Source organism: Pinus tabuliformis, chromosome 3_1 (genome assembly GCF_031772625.1).
Source record: "Pinus tabuliformis cultivar Carrire ecotype Pingquan chromosome 3_1, CPIR1, whole genome shotgun sequence".
NCBI lineage: Eukaryota > Viridiplantae > Streptophyta > Pinopsida > Pinales > Pinaceae > Pinus > Pinus tabuliformis.
In genome coordinates, this window is record NC_142301.1 from 894,958,679 (window position 1) to 894,970,595 (window position 11,917).

The window sequence follows — 11,917 nt, forward strand, 5'->3', positions numbered from 1 at the left end:
GTTCTAATAATTTTTATTTTTTAATTATTTCCTCTTTGCAAGTTTGATAGAAACCTGGGCCTTATATATGAGACTGAATGGTCTTATGGAAGACTTGTAATTGGTGTTGGGTGGGTCCTCACCAAACCCCATATTCGAACCAAATATCATTTTAAAAGCAAAATGTTGTCTACATATGAATATGTAGGATATCAAACGATCTGTGGTTGTACCCCTTGCTCTATTGGGGCCTCATTTGTACATAAAACTTGAAACATTTATCCTCGTGGTCCCTCACGACTACTGCTTTCGAAGATGCCACCATTGTTGCAAGAATGAGAGAATAATTTGTTTAAGACGGGAGAAAATGAGGACTGTATCGGTCTATTTTTAGCAGAGGTGAAATGGGTTTAAGTGATTCGTCAGTATCAATCTGTTTGATGGACCATAGATTCTGTTAACTTACAGAAAATATGTGGCCTCTCAACATGGGTATGGACTTTCCTGCAAAAAAATATTGCTTTGTGCCCGGAATCCATTGGGTTTTGTTCATAGATCAAATTGGAGTTTAGCCCTAGAAAACCCATTTGAAAACAAAGCCTCACAACATGTCTTTATGTTGACATATGCTTCACACATTAAGAGATCTAAGAAGAAAAAATAGGGACCAATGAGAAAGAAGGTGTAGACAAAGACACATAGAATTATAGCCTTTAAAAACATAGTGGAGAGAGGCAATTATTTTAGGTTTCTGACAAAATGAAAAGAGTGGCTAAAAAATGAACCAGAATAGGTACTCCATCTAGATGAGGCTGGGAAAATGTACAGGGAATTGGTTTTTGCAAGAGGAAGAAAGGTCACAAGGTACGTTGAGAGACATCTAGCCCTACTTGAGATTTACAGACACATTGACAACAAAATGTGGATTGGGTTCACTAGCCTAATGGAGAAGCTTTTGGAAGAAGATAAAACTATCGTGAAAGAGAGAGAAAGCCCAGATGGATACAATGAGAAAACTAATCACGATGTCTGCAGACAAACGCATCGCAATATCCAAATTCCACCATTGTAGGCACATCTTTGGTCCTCCAGATGATTTCAGATACAAAGTTAAAGAATACCCACAATTTTTCCAAATTGTTGAAGAACATGGTCGTTGAATTTTAGAACTTTCATAGTGGGAGATGGATCCTTCATTGGCAGTTACAGCCTTTGAGGCTTGTTATATTGGTAATGAGGAGAAAGCTAAAAAGGAATTTGTGATTCTCGTAAAGTATGATAAGCGTCTCCCTACTAGCAAGGATGACGTGTAGATATTGAATGCTTGCAATACACTTCCTTTGGTTTCATGATATTCTAACAACTCCAATTTGAACTTGCAGTCTCTAGAGGGGAAGAAGTATAGAGTGGGCTTGATTCATGAGTTTCTTAGATTTAACCTAGAGAAGAAGGCCTCCATACATCATGTGGTGGAGTTCAAGGATGACTTCAAGCTGGGAAAAGACACCTACCATAAAGTTAAGGAGTAGTCTCATTCCTTTTATTTGGAAGGCATCGAGATGAATTGGACAATATTTTTGAAAGATGCATATAAAGGGGAGTAATTAATTGAGAAAGACCCTCTCTTGGCCTTCAGGGAAAAGTTATTCAGTTATAGGTATCTGAAATAGGGCGACCCAAAACTCAAGGAGCTTCTTCATGCAGAGATACTTAGCCAAGATGAAAAGCAAGAAAAGGAAATTGATGAAGAAGTGGGAATGATGAAATCGGTAAAATGTAGCAATTGACAAAAGTTCCCATACCTAAGGTAGAAAGTTAAGTTGGGTTCAAGGACAAAAAATATATTTGAATTAATGGAATTAAAGCTGTTGTTTTCTCTTGTTAGTGAAAAGTAATGTACTATCCTCCATTGTATTGGAGATTCATCTTTGGTGATAAATTCTATGAATGGGAGATGCCAACTTTAAGATTATACTATAATCCCTTAAGGGATCAACTAATATTGTTGTCTCTTCTTTTGAATTTCTTTCACACACTCATATTTACAGTGAATTAAAGGAAGATGCTAGCAAGCTTTGTGTTTCCATCTAAATCTGTAATATTCACGACTCTGTAGAAGTTTAGCTGATCCTTTTAGACACAGTTATGATTTACTCAAGTGTTTTTGTTGCTGAAAAGGTAAACAAAGTTTCTGATTTTGAAACTGAATGCCCGATTTATAATGGCAACAATGGTTCAACACATGAAGAATGTAACTTTGGTTCTGTTAGCGCTTGAAATTTCACCTCGGGCTGAGAAAGGTAAACCTCAAGGCAACATCAAACCATTTAGCCTCGTAGCTAGCCCTACGGGGCAGGAGAAGGCTCTCTCCGGTCTATCTCGTAAAATCTTCAATAGATGAGATGACCAATAAGGTAACACTGATATTAGGCTAGTAAACTGATCAAAGAGTTTGATTTGGGGTTTTTTGGGTTTTTGGTGGCAAATTGAGGAGAGGGCAATTTTGGGTGCGGGGATTGGACACAGTTTCTGCAGGGGGTTCCTTGGGGCGAGGTAGGAGACAGTGTTGATGCCTTTGATTGAGGTGGATGGTCAGGAATGAAAGGTGAGGAGCTAAAGAGAGCAAACAATAACTTTTAATTCTCTTTAGACAGTAGAAAACATTGAAATTAAACAAACTTAAAAGCAGAGCATGGCAGGCATGAATTCTTACTTTAACACTTCATTTGTTTAATGTGAAGAAATAAAAGAAATGAAATGAGTCACATAACAAGCTTACAAGTACATTGAGAAACACACCATCAACACATGAGTCCACAAGAATCCCAAAGAGGACTGCAAAACCCTGGTCTTCCTTAGCCAAAAATTGCAAAGATACAGTGAATAATACAATGATAGCTTCTCCCTCAAGAGTCCAACCATGAAAATGAGCAAGAAAGTACATAATATAGATGATCTAACCTTTTTCCCTGCCTCCATGGGTCGAACTCACTATCCTAGGAGCTGTTTCAACCACTTCTACACTAAGCACTACAATCTAGGCAGTCAAAACAACTTGCCTCTATAAGCTAGGAAACCAATCCATTCATTAAATATTTACCCTTTACATGAATGAATCTTCTAGAAGTGTTAAACAAGAGTAAAAGTGTCTTATAATTACAATAATTACATCAAAGATAATCATATTCCACCCCAAAAAGTCAAACTGGGTAAAAACTGCGTTTTCTGGGCTGTACAATGCAATCTGGCAAAAACTGCCTGACGGGTCGCGCGCCCCTGCCTGACGGGTCGCGCGCCTTTGGAGCGATGTTTGAGGCACTTGCAGGTGTCCAAATTGAGCAAAAGTGGGCTTGTTGGAAAGGCCTGTGAGTCTAATTTCCAACCCAACTAGAATTTTTGAATTTGGAGGTCATTTGCCATGTCAAAACTTAATTCTCCCAAGACTAGTTTCTGCAACTCAAAAAAGGGCCAGAAAGTCATTGTTTGGTAGTTTTTTGACCTTTTGGGGGACCAAAACTGCACAAAATCTCAAGTCCATTCACAGGCATGTGTAACTTTGCATGAAAAATCTAGAAATGCTGAGTTTTTGCCAAACTGAGTTGCCATGATGTAGGGTCGCGCGGGGGTGAGACCCGTTAATGGGAAAAAACTGCAAATTGCCAAAATTCACCCAAAATTCTCAAAAAAATTTAGGATTTTGTGCTTTGGTTGGGCTAATTAGTGCCTTGATCTTTGAGGGAAGCATCAACCAAGATACAGAGTGGATTGGTCTTCTTTTTCCGTTTAAGGGCCTCGGACAACCGCCTTTGAAAGATTTTCATCTTGGCCTTGCACACATGCATTCTTGCCCAGTAATGGTTTTTCATGTTCCTCAGCAATTTCTTCTCTTGGTTGGCCTTAGCCAACAGCCTCTCTAAGTGTGCATTCTCCTGGATGAGCATGGACTCTCGGTCAGCGGGCAAGGGATCACCGGGTCTTCTTCGGTTCAAGACTCGGTCACTACGAATCCTCCATAACTCATCAAGTGCCTGCTCATCTTCCAACTGTTTGTTGCGCTGCTCAAGGTATGTGATGGTCCATTGTGCCCCCTCTAATCTCCTCTGCAAGGCATCATTTTCAGCTCTGAGATGCTGAATGGTCTCCTTTGCCTCTTGGCTCGGAGAACTAGCCTCTAGATCAACAAGCTCAATATCGGGAACTCCTGATGGACCCTCATCAATCATGGGCTGTTTGCCCCTCTCTGGTACCTGTGCTGGTGAAGAAAGCGAGGCCCCTTCCACCTGATGTGGAGATAACACTCGCTGAGCCGATGATGAAGGCGAGACCCCTTCCACCTGCTGTGGAGATAGTACTCGCCTAGCTGCTGCAAATAAGGCCCTCGGGCCTTTCTGATATGTAACCAGAGGTGAGGAGCTGACATGTCTAGTGACAGGGATGTCATGCTGCTGTGATGGTCCTCCCTCCTCGTGAAAAACCCCACGATGTGGTGAAGGTGGTGCTGTGAAAAAATCTCGAGAGATGAATTCATCCCAAGAGATGCCCTGCTGAGTCAACTGATGCAATACCACTAGCTGAATCAAACCATAATGATAAATGCTCTTGTACTGCTGTGCTGGGCTCTTCCTCTGCATCATGGACACCATCTTCTCAATGTTCTGGTAGAAGAAAACAAGGATGTTCATCATCCTCACTCGGGTGAAGTGCATCAGGAGGCGAATGTGGTATGAATATACTTGTGAAAATCTACCCTCACAAGTAAAATAATGCATAATGAGCCTCATGATGGGAGCATACTCACTCCTGAGAAATCTGAAGGGAAACACTCCTGTCAAGTGTCTCATGAGTGCTGGTCTAACGAAAGGCTCAAAATGAACACTATCTAGCACTTTGCGTTTATTCCATATCTCTCCAACATTAGGTATCCCTGTGGCCTGTGCAATCACCTCAGGTGTCAAAGTGAACTCTACCCCGGCAAGGTTGACATGTCTATCATGCAAGTGTAAAACAAACAGGCGAGCCAACTCTCTGTGGTGCTGAATACGAGAGATCCTCTCACAAAACTCATAACATGACATATACTGAAAGCAAGAGACTGCCATAGGACAGGCCTGTAATTCTGCTAAAGATGTGGGCTCCTCTCGCCTGTGATGTCCACCTTTTCCACCCTTATGTGGCCTCCTCTGTACCTCAATCTCTGGAGATGATGAATGGTCATCACTCTGCTCATATGTTTCAGTGTCTGACATGTTTGAGGAGCAGAATGGACAAAATGTACTGTTGTTTCTGCCTTTAAAAGTGTTGAATTCTATGTTGTTTCAAGGGGACAATGACATGAGGGAAATGTTAGGGGAGGGACCTTTTTACAAGGAATTGGGAATACATGAACATAACAGGGAATTTAAGGAAACATTGCAAACAATTTTTGCATATAGGAATACATTTTTATACTCAGGGATATTGGGAAATCATTTGCAAAGATCACTGCATATGGGAATACAAGTATAAAAAGGGAAAATATGGGAATATGAATACATGTATTAACAGGGGAAGATAAGGAAATATACAAAACTTTTTACATATTCACCAACAAATTGCTGTGTTTTCTCATGCATATGGTGCAGCAAGATTAGGGTTTGAGTGTTTTTGATGCTTTGGGAGAGGGGTAGGGTTTGTATTTTTAGTGATTAGGGAGAGGGGAGGGTTTGCATTTTATTTATGGAATAGTATGGGAAGCTAGATATGAGTACACATATGAGTGGAAAGGGGAAGGAGGGAAACAATTACAAAGGGAAAAAACCTTGAAACAACACAAACCTAGCACATTTAACCATTAACATTACAGTCGCACATTTAACCATTAACATTACAGTCATTTGAAATTTCATCCACTTGCACAATTTAACTTTTAAACACAAGCATGAGGGTCATCAATCATAACCAACCACCAAACTGAAGTGTAGAGGGCCTACCTCGAACAATCTTGAAGATTTGAGGGAGTTTGAACGGTTTCGAATTGAATTTGCAGGGGAAACCTTGACGGGTCGCGCGCCACGCCCAACGGGTCGCGCGCGCTTGACGGGTCGCGCCCGTTACAAAATGCACTGCGGAAATGGCGCTGACGGGTCGCGCGCACCTGACGGGTCGCGCGCCTGTCCTGAGCCCGAATTCGACCAGACTTTGCCCAAAACTCTTGAATGCTTGCTCACTCTCACTCCTCAATGCCTTGGATGCACAATGAGAGTAAAAGGAGGGAGATTGAGTGTTTATAGGTTTCATTTGAAAAAATTTCATGCTCAAACCCACTTTCTAAAGTTTTCTCATTGACACTTTTTAAAACTGACTTTTTGGCTTCCTTTGTCCTGAAATTGACTCTTTTAGTGCTTTGACTTGATTCTTTTTGCAGGGAGATCATCTGAGGGATCTTGGCAAGGGGACCAGGGTTACTGCTGCCCTTTTGAAGTCTTTTTGAAATTTCATCACTTTTTACAAAAATTTAAAATGACCTTGGGTTTAAAAACAGAGTTTTTAAATCCAAGGTGAAAATGAACTGTACAAGATAAAAATATCAAAGAAACATCTTTACAATCCTCCCTCTGGCTTGCTGAGCACTTATGAACTTTCAGAGACATGACCTTGCAGAGATAAATGACCAAAACCCTAGACCTAGGAATTGACTTCAAGACAAAACAAGACAAGCTTTGAAAGAGCTTAATGACTGATATGACCTGATCCAGCAATGCCAAGAGGGGCACAAAGACACCAGCTCCTCCATCAGGGTTATGGCATGCCTAATGGAATGCAAAACATGACACTGATGAGACACCTACCTATGCAAATGCAAAGAGTTTTGATCACTGATGGAGGGCTCAAGACCGACTCTAACATTGGCTCCAATGGGGATGGTAGCTCCTTGGAGGTGCCAAGAACAGCAGATCTTTGGGAGAGCAGACCAGTGCTTTCAACCATTGGGCGATGGAGTCAATATTTACACATGTGACCAAGCTTGAACAACTTTATTTGACTTGGACAATTGACTGAAATCTTAGACTTACTTTGACACTGACTGACTCACTTTATGCAGAAAATAGACTGACTAAAACAACTTTAAAAACTCACACCAACTAATCATCATCTTCAGAATTATAGCCTTCACCGCGGGCCCCAAACTAAAGATGGGAGATCAGTTCACACTTGCTGCAGAATGAAAGTAAAATGGTAATTACAATGGGAGTGATTAGAGCAGAAAATGCTCAAGCATGATACCTTTTGAGCAGCCGGCCATTCACTGACCCACCAAGACATTCATCACCGTTCATTTCTTTGAGAAGAAAGGCATTTGGACCACGGTATGCTGCAATTTTGTAGGGACCTTTCCACAAGTTGTCGAATTTTCCATGTTTCCCTTTGTCTTCATTTCGGGCATCCCATCTCAAAACAACATCATCTATCTGAAAATCATCTGATTTGGCCTTTTTGTCATAGATTTTCTTTATGCGCTCCTGCAACTTAAGGGAATTTTGATGAACCTCCTCTCGTGTCTGCTGTAAATGAATCATTTGACTGATCCGCCGTTGCATAGGATCCTCCTCGCCACCAGCTTCTTGAAACAACTTGGCTACTGGAACACTAAGTGAAGTAGGAAACACTGCATCTACTCCATAAACCAGTTCAAAAGGTGACATACCAATTGACTTCTTTTGACTTACCCGATCAGCCCATAATGCATTTACTAACTTTTTGTGCCAGCTCTTCTTATTTATTTCCAACAATTTCTTTATGATGTTCACTAGAGATTTGTTCGAAGATTCAGCCAGCCCATTACCTTGCGGATGGTAGGCGGTCGAATGCCCCAAGCTGATGTTATATTTATAGCAAAAATCAACCATTTTCTTCGATTTGAATGCTGCTGCATTATCTGTAATCAACTTGTGTGGACAGCCGAAACGTGACAAGATATTATTCTCAAGAAAAGAAATAATTACCGAGTCCGTGGCTTGCCGGGTGGGAATGGCTTCAATCCACTTCGTGAAGTAATCTGTGGCGGTCAAGATCCATCGATGATTCTAGGAAGATGCTGGGTGGATTTCGCCAATAAAATCCAAGCCCCACTGCTGAAATGGTGCGCTGATTTCAACGGGCTTGAGAGGCAACGGCTGTAATTTTTGCTTTCCTTGAAAAATTTGACATTCATGACAGCTCTTTACCGCTTTATACACATCAGAAAATAAAGAAGGCCAATAGAAACCAGCTCTCAAAATCTTATTAGCCGTGGTCTTCCAAAACAAGTGACCCCCACAGTCACCCTTGTGAAAATCTTCTACTGTTGTCTTAGCTTCCTCTTCGACCAAACAGTTCAGCAATATGCCACCGGGATCTTTCCAATAAAGTGCTGATTTGATAATGCAAAATTTGGCAGCCTTTAGCTTTAATGTTCTAGCTTTGTTTCTAGACATCCCAGGGGGTGAAGACAAATTTTGAAGCACATAAACTATATCAGCATACCAAGGAGAAGACACAAAGATATCGGATACCTGTAGAACTGAATTTTCTTCATCTTCATCGGACAAGGCAGCAATCAAATTGATGTCAAGGACGTGGAGATTTGTTTCAGCCATCAACTTAGCAAGACCTTGACCTTTAATCAGCTTGGTAGGCTTGATTTCTACATCATACTCTAATAGTGCAGCAATCCACTTACCCCTCCTTCCTTCTGGTTCCGTTTGTACTAAAACATCCTTTACAGCTGCATTGGGAACATATGCTAAAACATGAGAATTCAATATGTATACCCGGAAATCTTTCAAGGCTTTGATCAGCGCCAATGCTTGCTTCTCAATAATATTATAATTCAGCGCTCCGTCCCTTATGATACGGCTGAAAAAAGCGATGGGCCTCTCAACCCCATCTCTCTTTTGCATCAATATGGCTGCCAACGTATGCTCAGAAGCAAATGAAAATAAAATAAAATCCTGTGTATAATCTGGGCTGATCAAAGTTGGGGCTGAAGATAAGATTACCTTTACCAAATTAAAAGATTTTACCGCCTCTTCGGTCCATTTGAGCTCGCTGTCCTTCTTGAGCATGTTGGTTATCTCTCTAAGATGTTCGGCAAGATTGGGAATGAAGCGACGCAGAAAATTCAATTTGCCATTGAAGGACTGAATTTCTTTCTTACTTCGGGGCTGCTCTAATTGCTGAATTGCTTCCACTCGTGCAGGATCTATACGAATGCCATCCTTAGAAATTATGTGGCCCAGCAGCTTACCTTCGCTCATAGCAAAAAGACTCTTCTTTGGATTCAATGAGATACCATATTTTCTGCACTTTTGAAACACCTTAGTCAAATGGAACAAATGCTCCTCATCTGATTTAGAAAATACGGTCAGATCATCAAGATAAACAACTAAAAAGACATCCTTCTCATTTGCAAAGGCCATGTCCATTGCCCGTTGAAATGTGGCACCCGCGTTCTTCAATCCAAACGGCATCTTGGCATAATGAAATGTACCCCATGGAGTAGTAAATGCTGTCTTGTCACAGTCATCTTCATGCACCAAAATCTGATTATATCCGGAATAACCATCAAGCAAAGACATCCTTGATGCCCCCACTACCCGCTGCAATATATGATCCATTTTGGGCAGCGGATAATTGTCCTTTAATGACACCTTGTTCAGATTTCTGAAGTCTATACACAAGCGAATCTCGCCAGTCTTCTTTCTCACGGGCACCAAGTTAGAAATCCAATCAGAAAATCGGATTGGCACTATGATTCCAGACTTATACAACCTGTTGACTTCCTTCTCAATCAATGGCAGCAATTTAGGATTAATTCTTCTCAACTTTTGTCGGAAAGGCTTTTGATTTGGCTTTATTGGAATGGTATGTTGAATGATACTTGTGTCATAAGTTTTTAAATCTGAATAGTCCCATGCAAAAACATTAGAAAACGAAGACAATAATCTGATATACTCTTTCTTTACCTTTGGCGGCAATGCTTTCGAGAGCTTCACCATCTTTGGATTTTCGGCTGTCCCAAGATTGACATCTTCAACACCTTTGTCCGTTGGCCTCAAAGTTGGCTTGCGGGCCACATCATCTTGATCGAACAATTCTTTTAAAGGAATTAATCCTTTAGGAATGTAATTGTCCTTGAGTTGCAACACATCCATCTGATTTACTCCTTCAGCTTCCATGTCTATTGAAATTTCTTCGAATTTACCCTCAATTTGCAGAAAATCTTTGATTTCTTCGTCATCTTGGAAAACTTGCCAACACCTTTGATTATCTGGAACTGCAGGACGATGCTTCACATATATCTCAAACTTATTGCTGGAATTCATGGGTATTTTCAAATTACTTGTTGCCTTTGCCAATGCATCCGCAACACCATTTTGAATCCGGGGCACACATGTCAAAGTATGTTCTGAAAACCGCTTTAAGATATCTAGGACAGCATTCCGATATTCTCGCATACGAGGATGTTTGGCCTGAAATTCACCTTTCACTTGCTTGATAACCAACTCGGAGTCGCCATATACCGCTATCTTCTTTGCCTTCAACTTCCGAAGAATTTTCAGACCAACAATAAGAGCTTCGTATTCCGCCTCATTATTTGAACAATCAAATGCCAATTTATAAGAACATACCCGTACCTTGCTTGGAACTTGGTTTTGGACTGAAAATGGGCTTCGAATCCACACACCTATACCAGCACCATCGCTGCCCACTGCGCCATCAAAATCCATGGTCCAAAGACCATCCTCATCATCATCTAAGTGCTGAAAATCTGATGTTGATGCATACTCTGTTTGCTGCCCATTTGTTTCAGCAATTGGCCTTATGACAACAGACCTTTCTTCACTTTCCTTTGTCAAAACTTCTCTGAAATTTTCTGAAATGCCTGGTATATCTTCTACTTGCACTAACTGACTATCTACCTCATTGAAATTATCCGCAAACAAAACAAAAGATTCTAAATCTGTTTGTACATAATTTACAGGATGATTGACTGGCTTTTCCTTACTAGTGATCATGTATTTCATCTTTTGTTCCCGATATAACTTCCTCATTTGACCGAAAACTGGAATTGTGGCATATGAAAAATCAAGCTGAAGTGTACCTTTGAGCTTGGCTCCCCATGATCTCGACAGCAACATGCCAAACCGCGGAGGAATATCCGCCACCACCACATCCATCAAAACATTCTTCGCGGGAATTTGATCTAGACTCACCACCAAGTCTTTGATCAAACCAATACATCTTACCCGGCTGGAATCAAATGAATACAAATCATGATACTTCCTTGTGATGTCAATTCCCATCTTCTCCGTGATCGTTTTCGGCATCAAATTATGCGAAGCTCCCGAGTCAAACATGGCATTGTGCAACACAAACTCATGCAATCGCAAACTGATATAAAATGGAGGAACATCACTTTCAGGAGACTCACCATTTAAAGCTGGCCCAAAAATCAACTCCGGCTGATCATCTTGTACATTCACCGTGTCTAGCATTGGATCAAAATTCAACATTTTGGAGAGCTGGCCTCGGTAGGTGCTATTTTTCATGATTTCTGTCAAAGGAATGGGCACTTTCAACTTTGCAATCTCATTCTCCAAACTGAAAACTGAAACCTTCTCACCTTCTTTAGCCGGATTATCTCTTTTTTCAGCTTTATCTTTTGGTGCATTTGATGGCTGATCCGTCTTAGCTGCTGGTGATGATTGACTTGTTGAAGGACCGACTATGTCTTTTCCTTTTGCATGTGAAGAAACCGAATCATTCTTTGCTGATGTATCTTTCCTTTTCTGAATGGGATTTATGGGAATAGCTTGGTTTCTCAATTGTCTTTGCTGGCCTTGCTAGGCTGATAAAGCATGCAAATATCCTCTTTGATACTCCTCGGATTCTTCTTCAAGTATTGCATCATTTGACA

General features: G+C 40.9%; 1 pseudogene; it reads left to right on the top strand.

Annotated features, from left to right (window-relative positions):
* The first annotated feature begins 595 nt into the window (after nucleotides 1-595).
* Nucleotides 596-1,766, top strand: LOC149190510 (protein WHAT'S THIS FACTOR 1 homolog, chloroplastic-like; annotated as a pseudogene).
* Nucleotides 1,767-11,917: the final 10,151 nt, after the last annotated feature.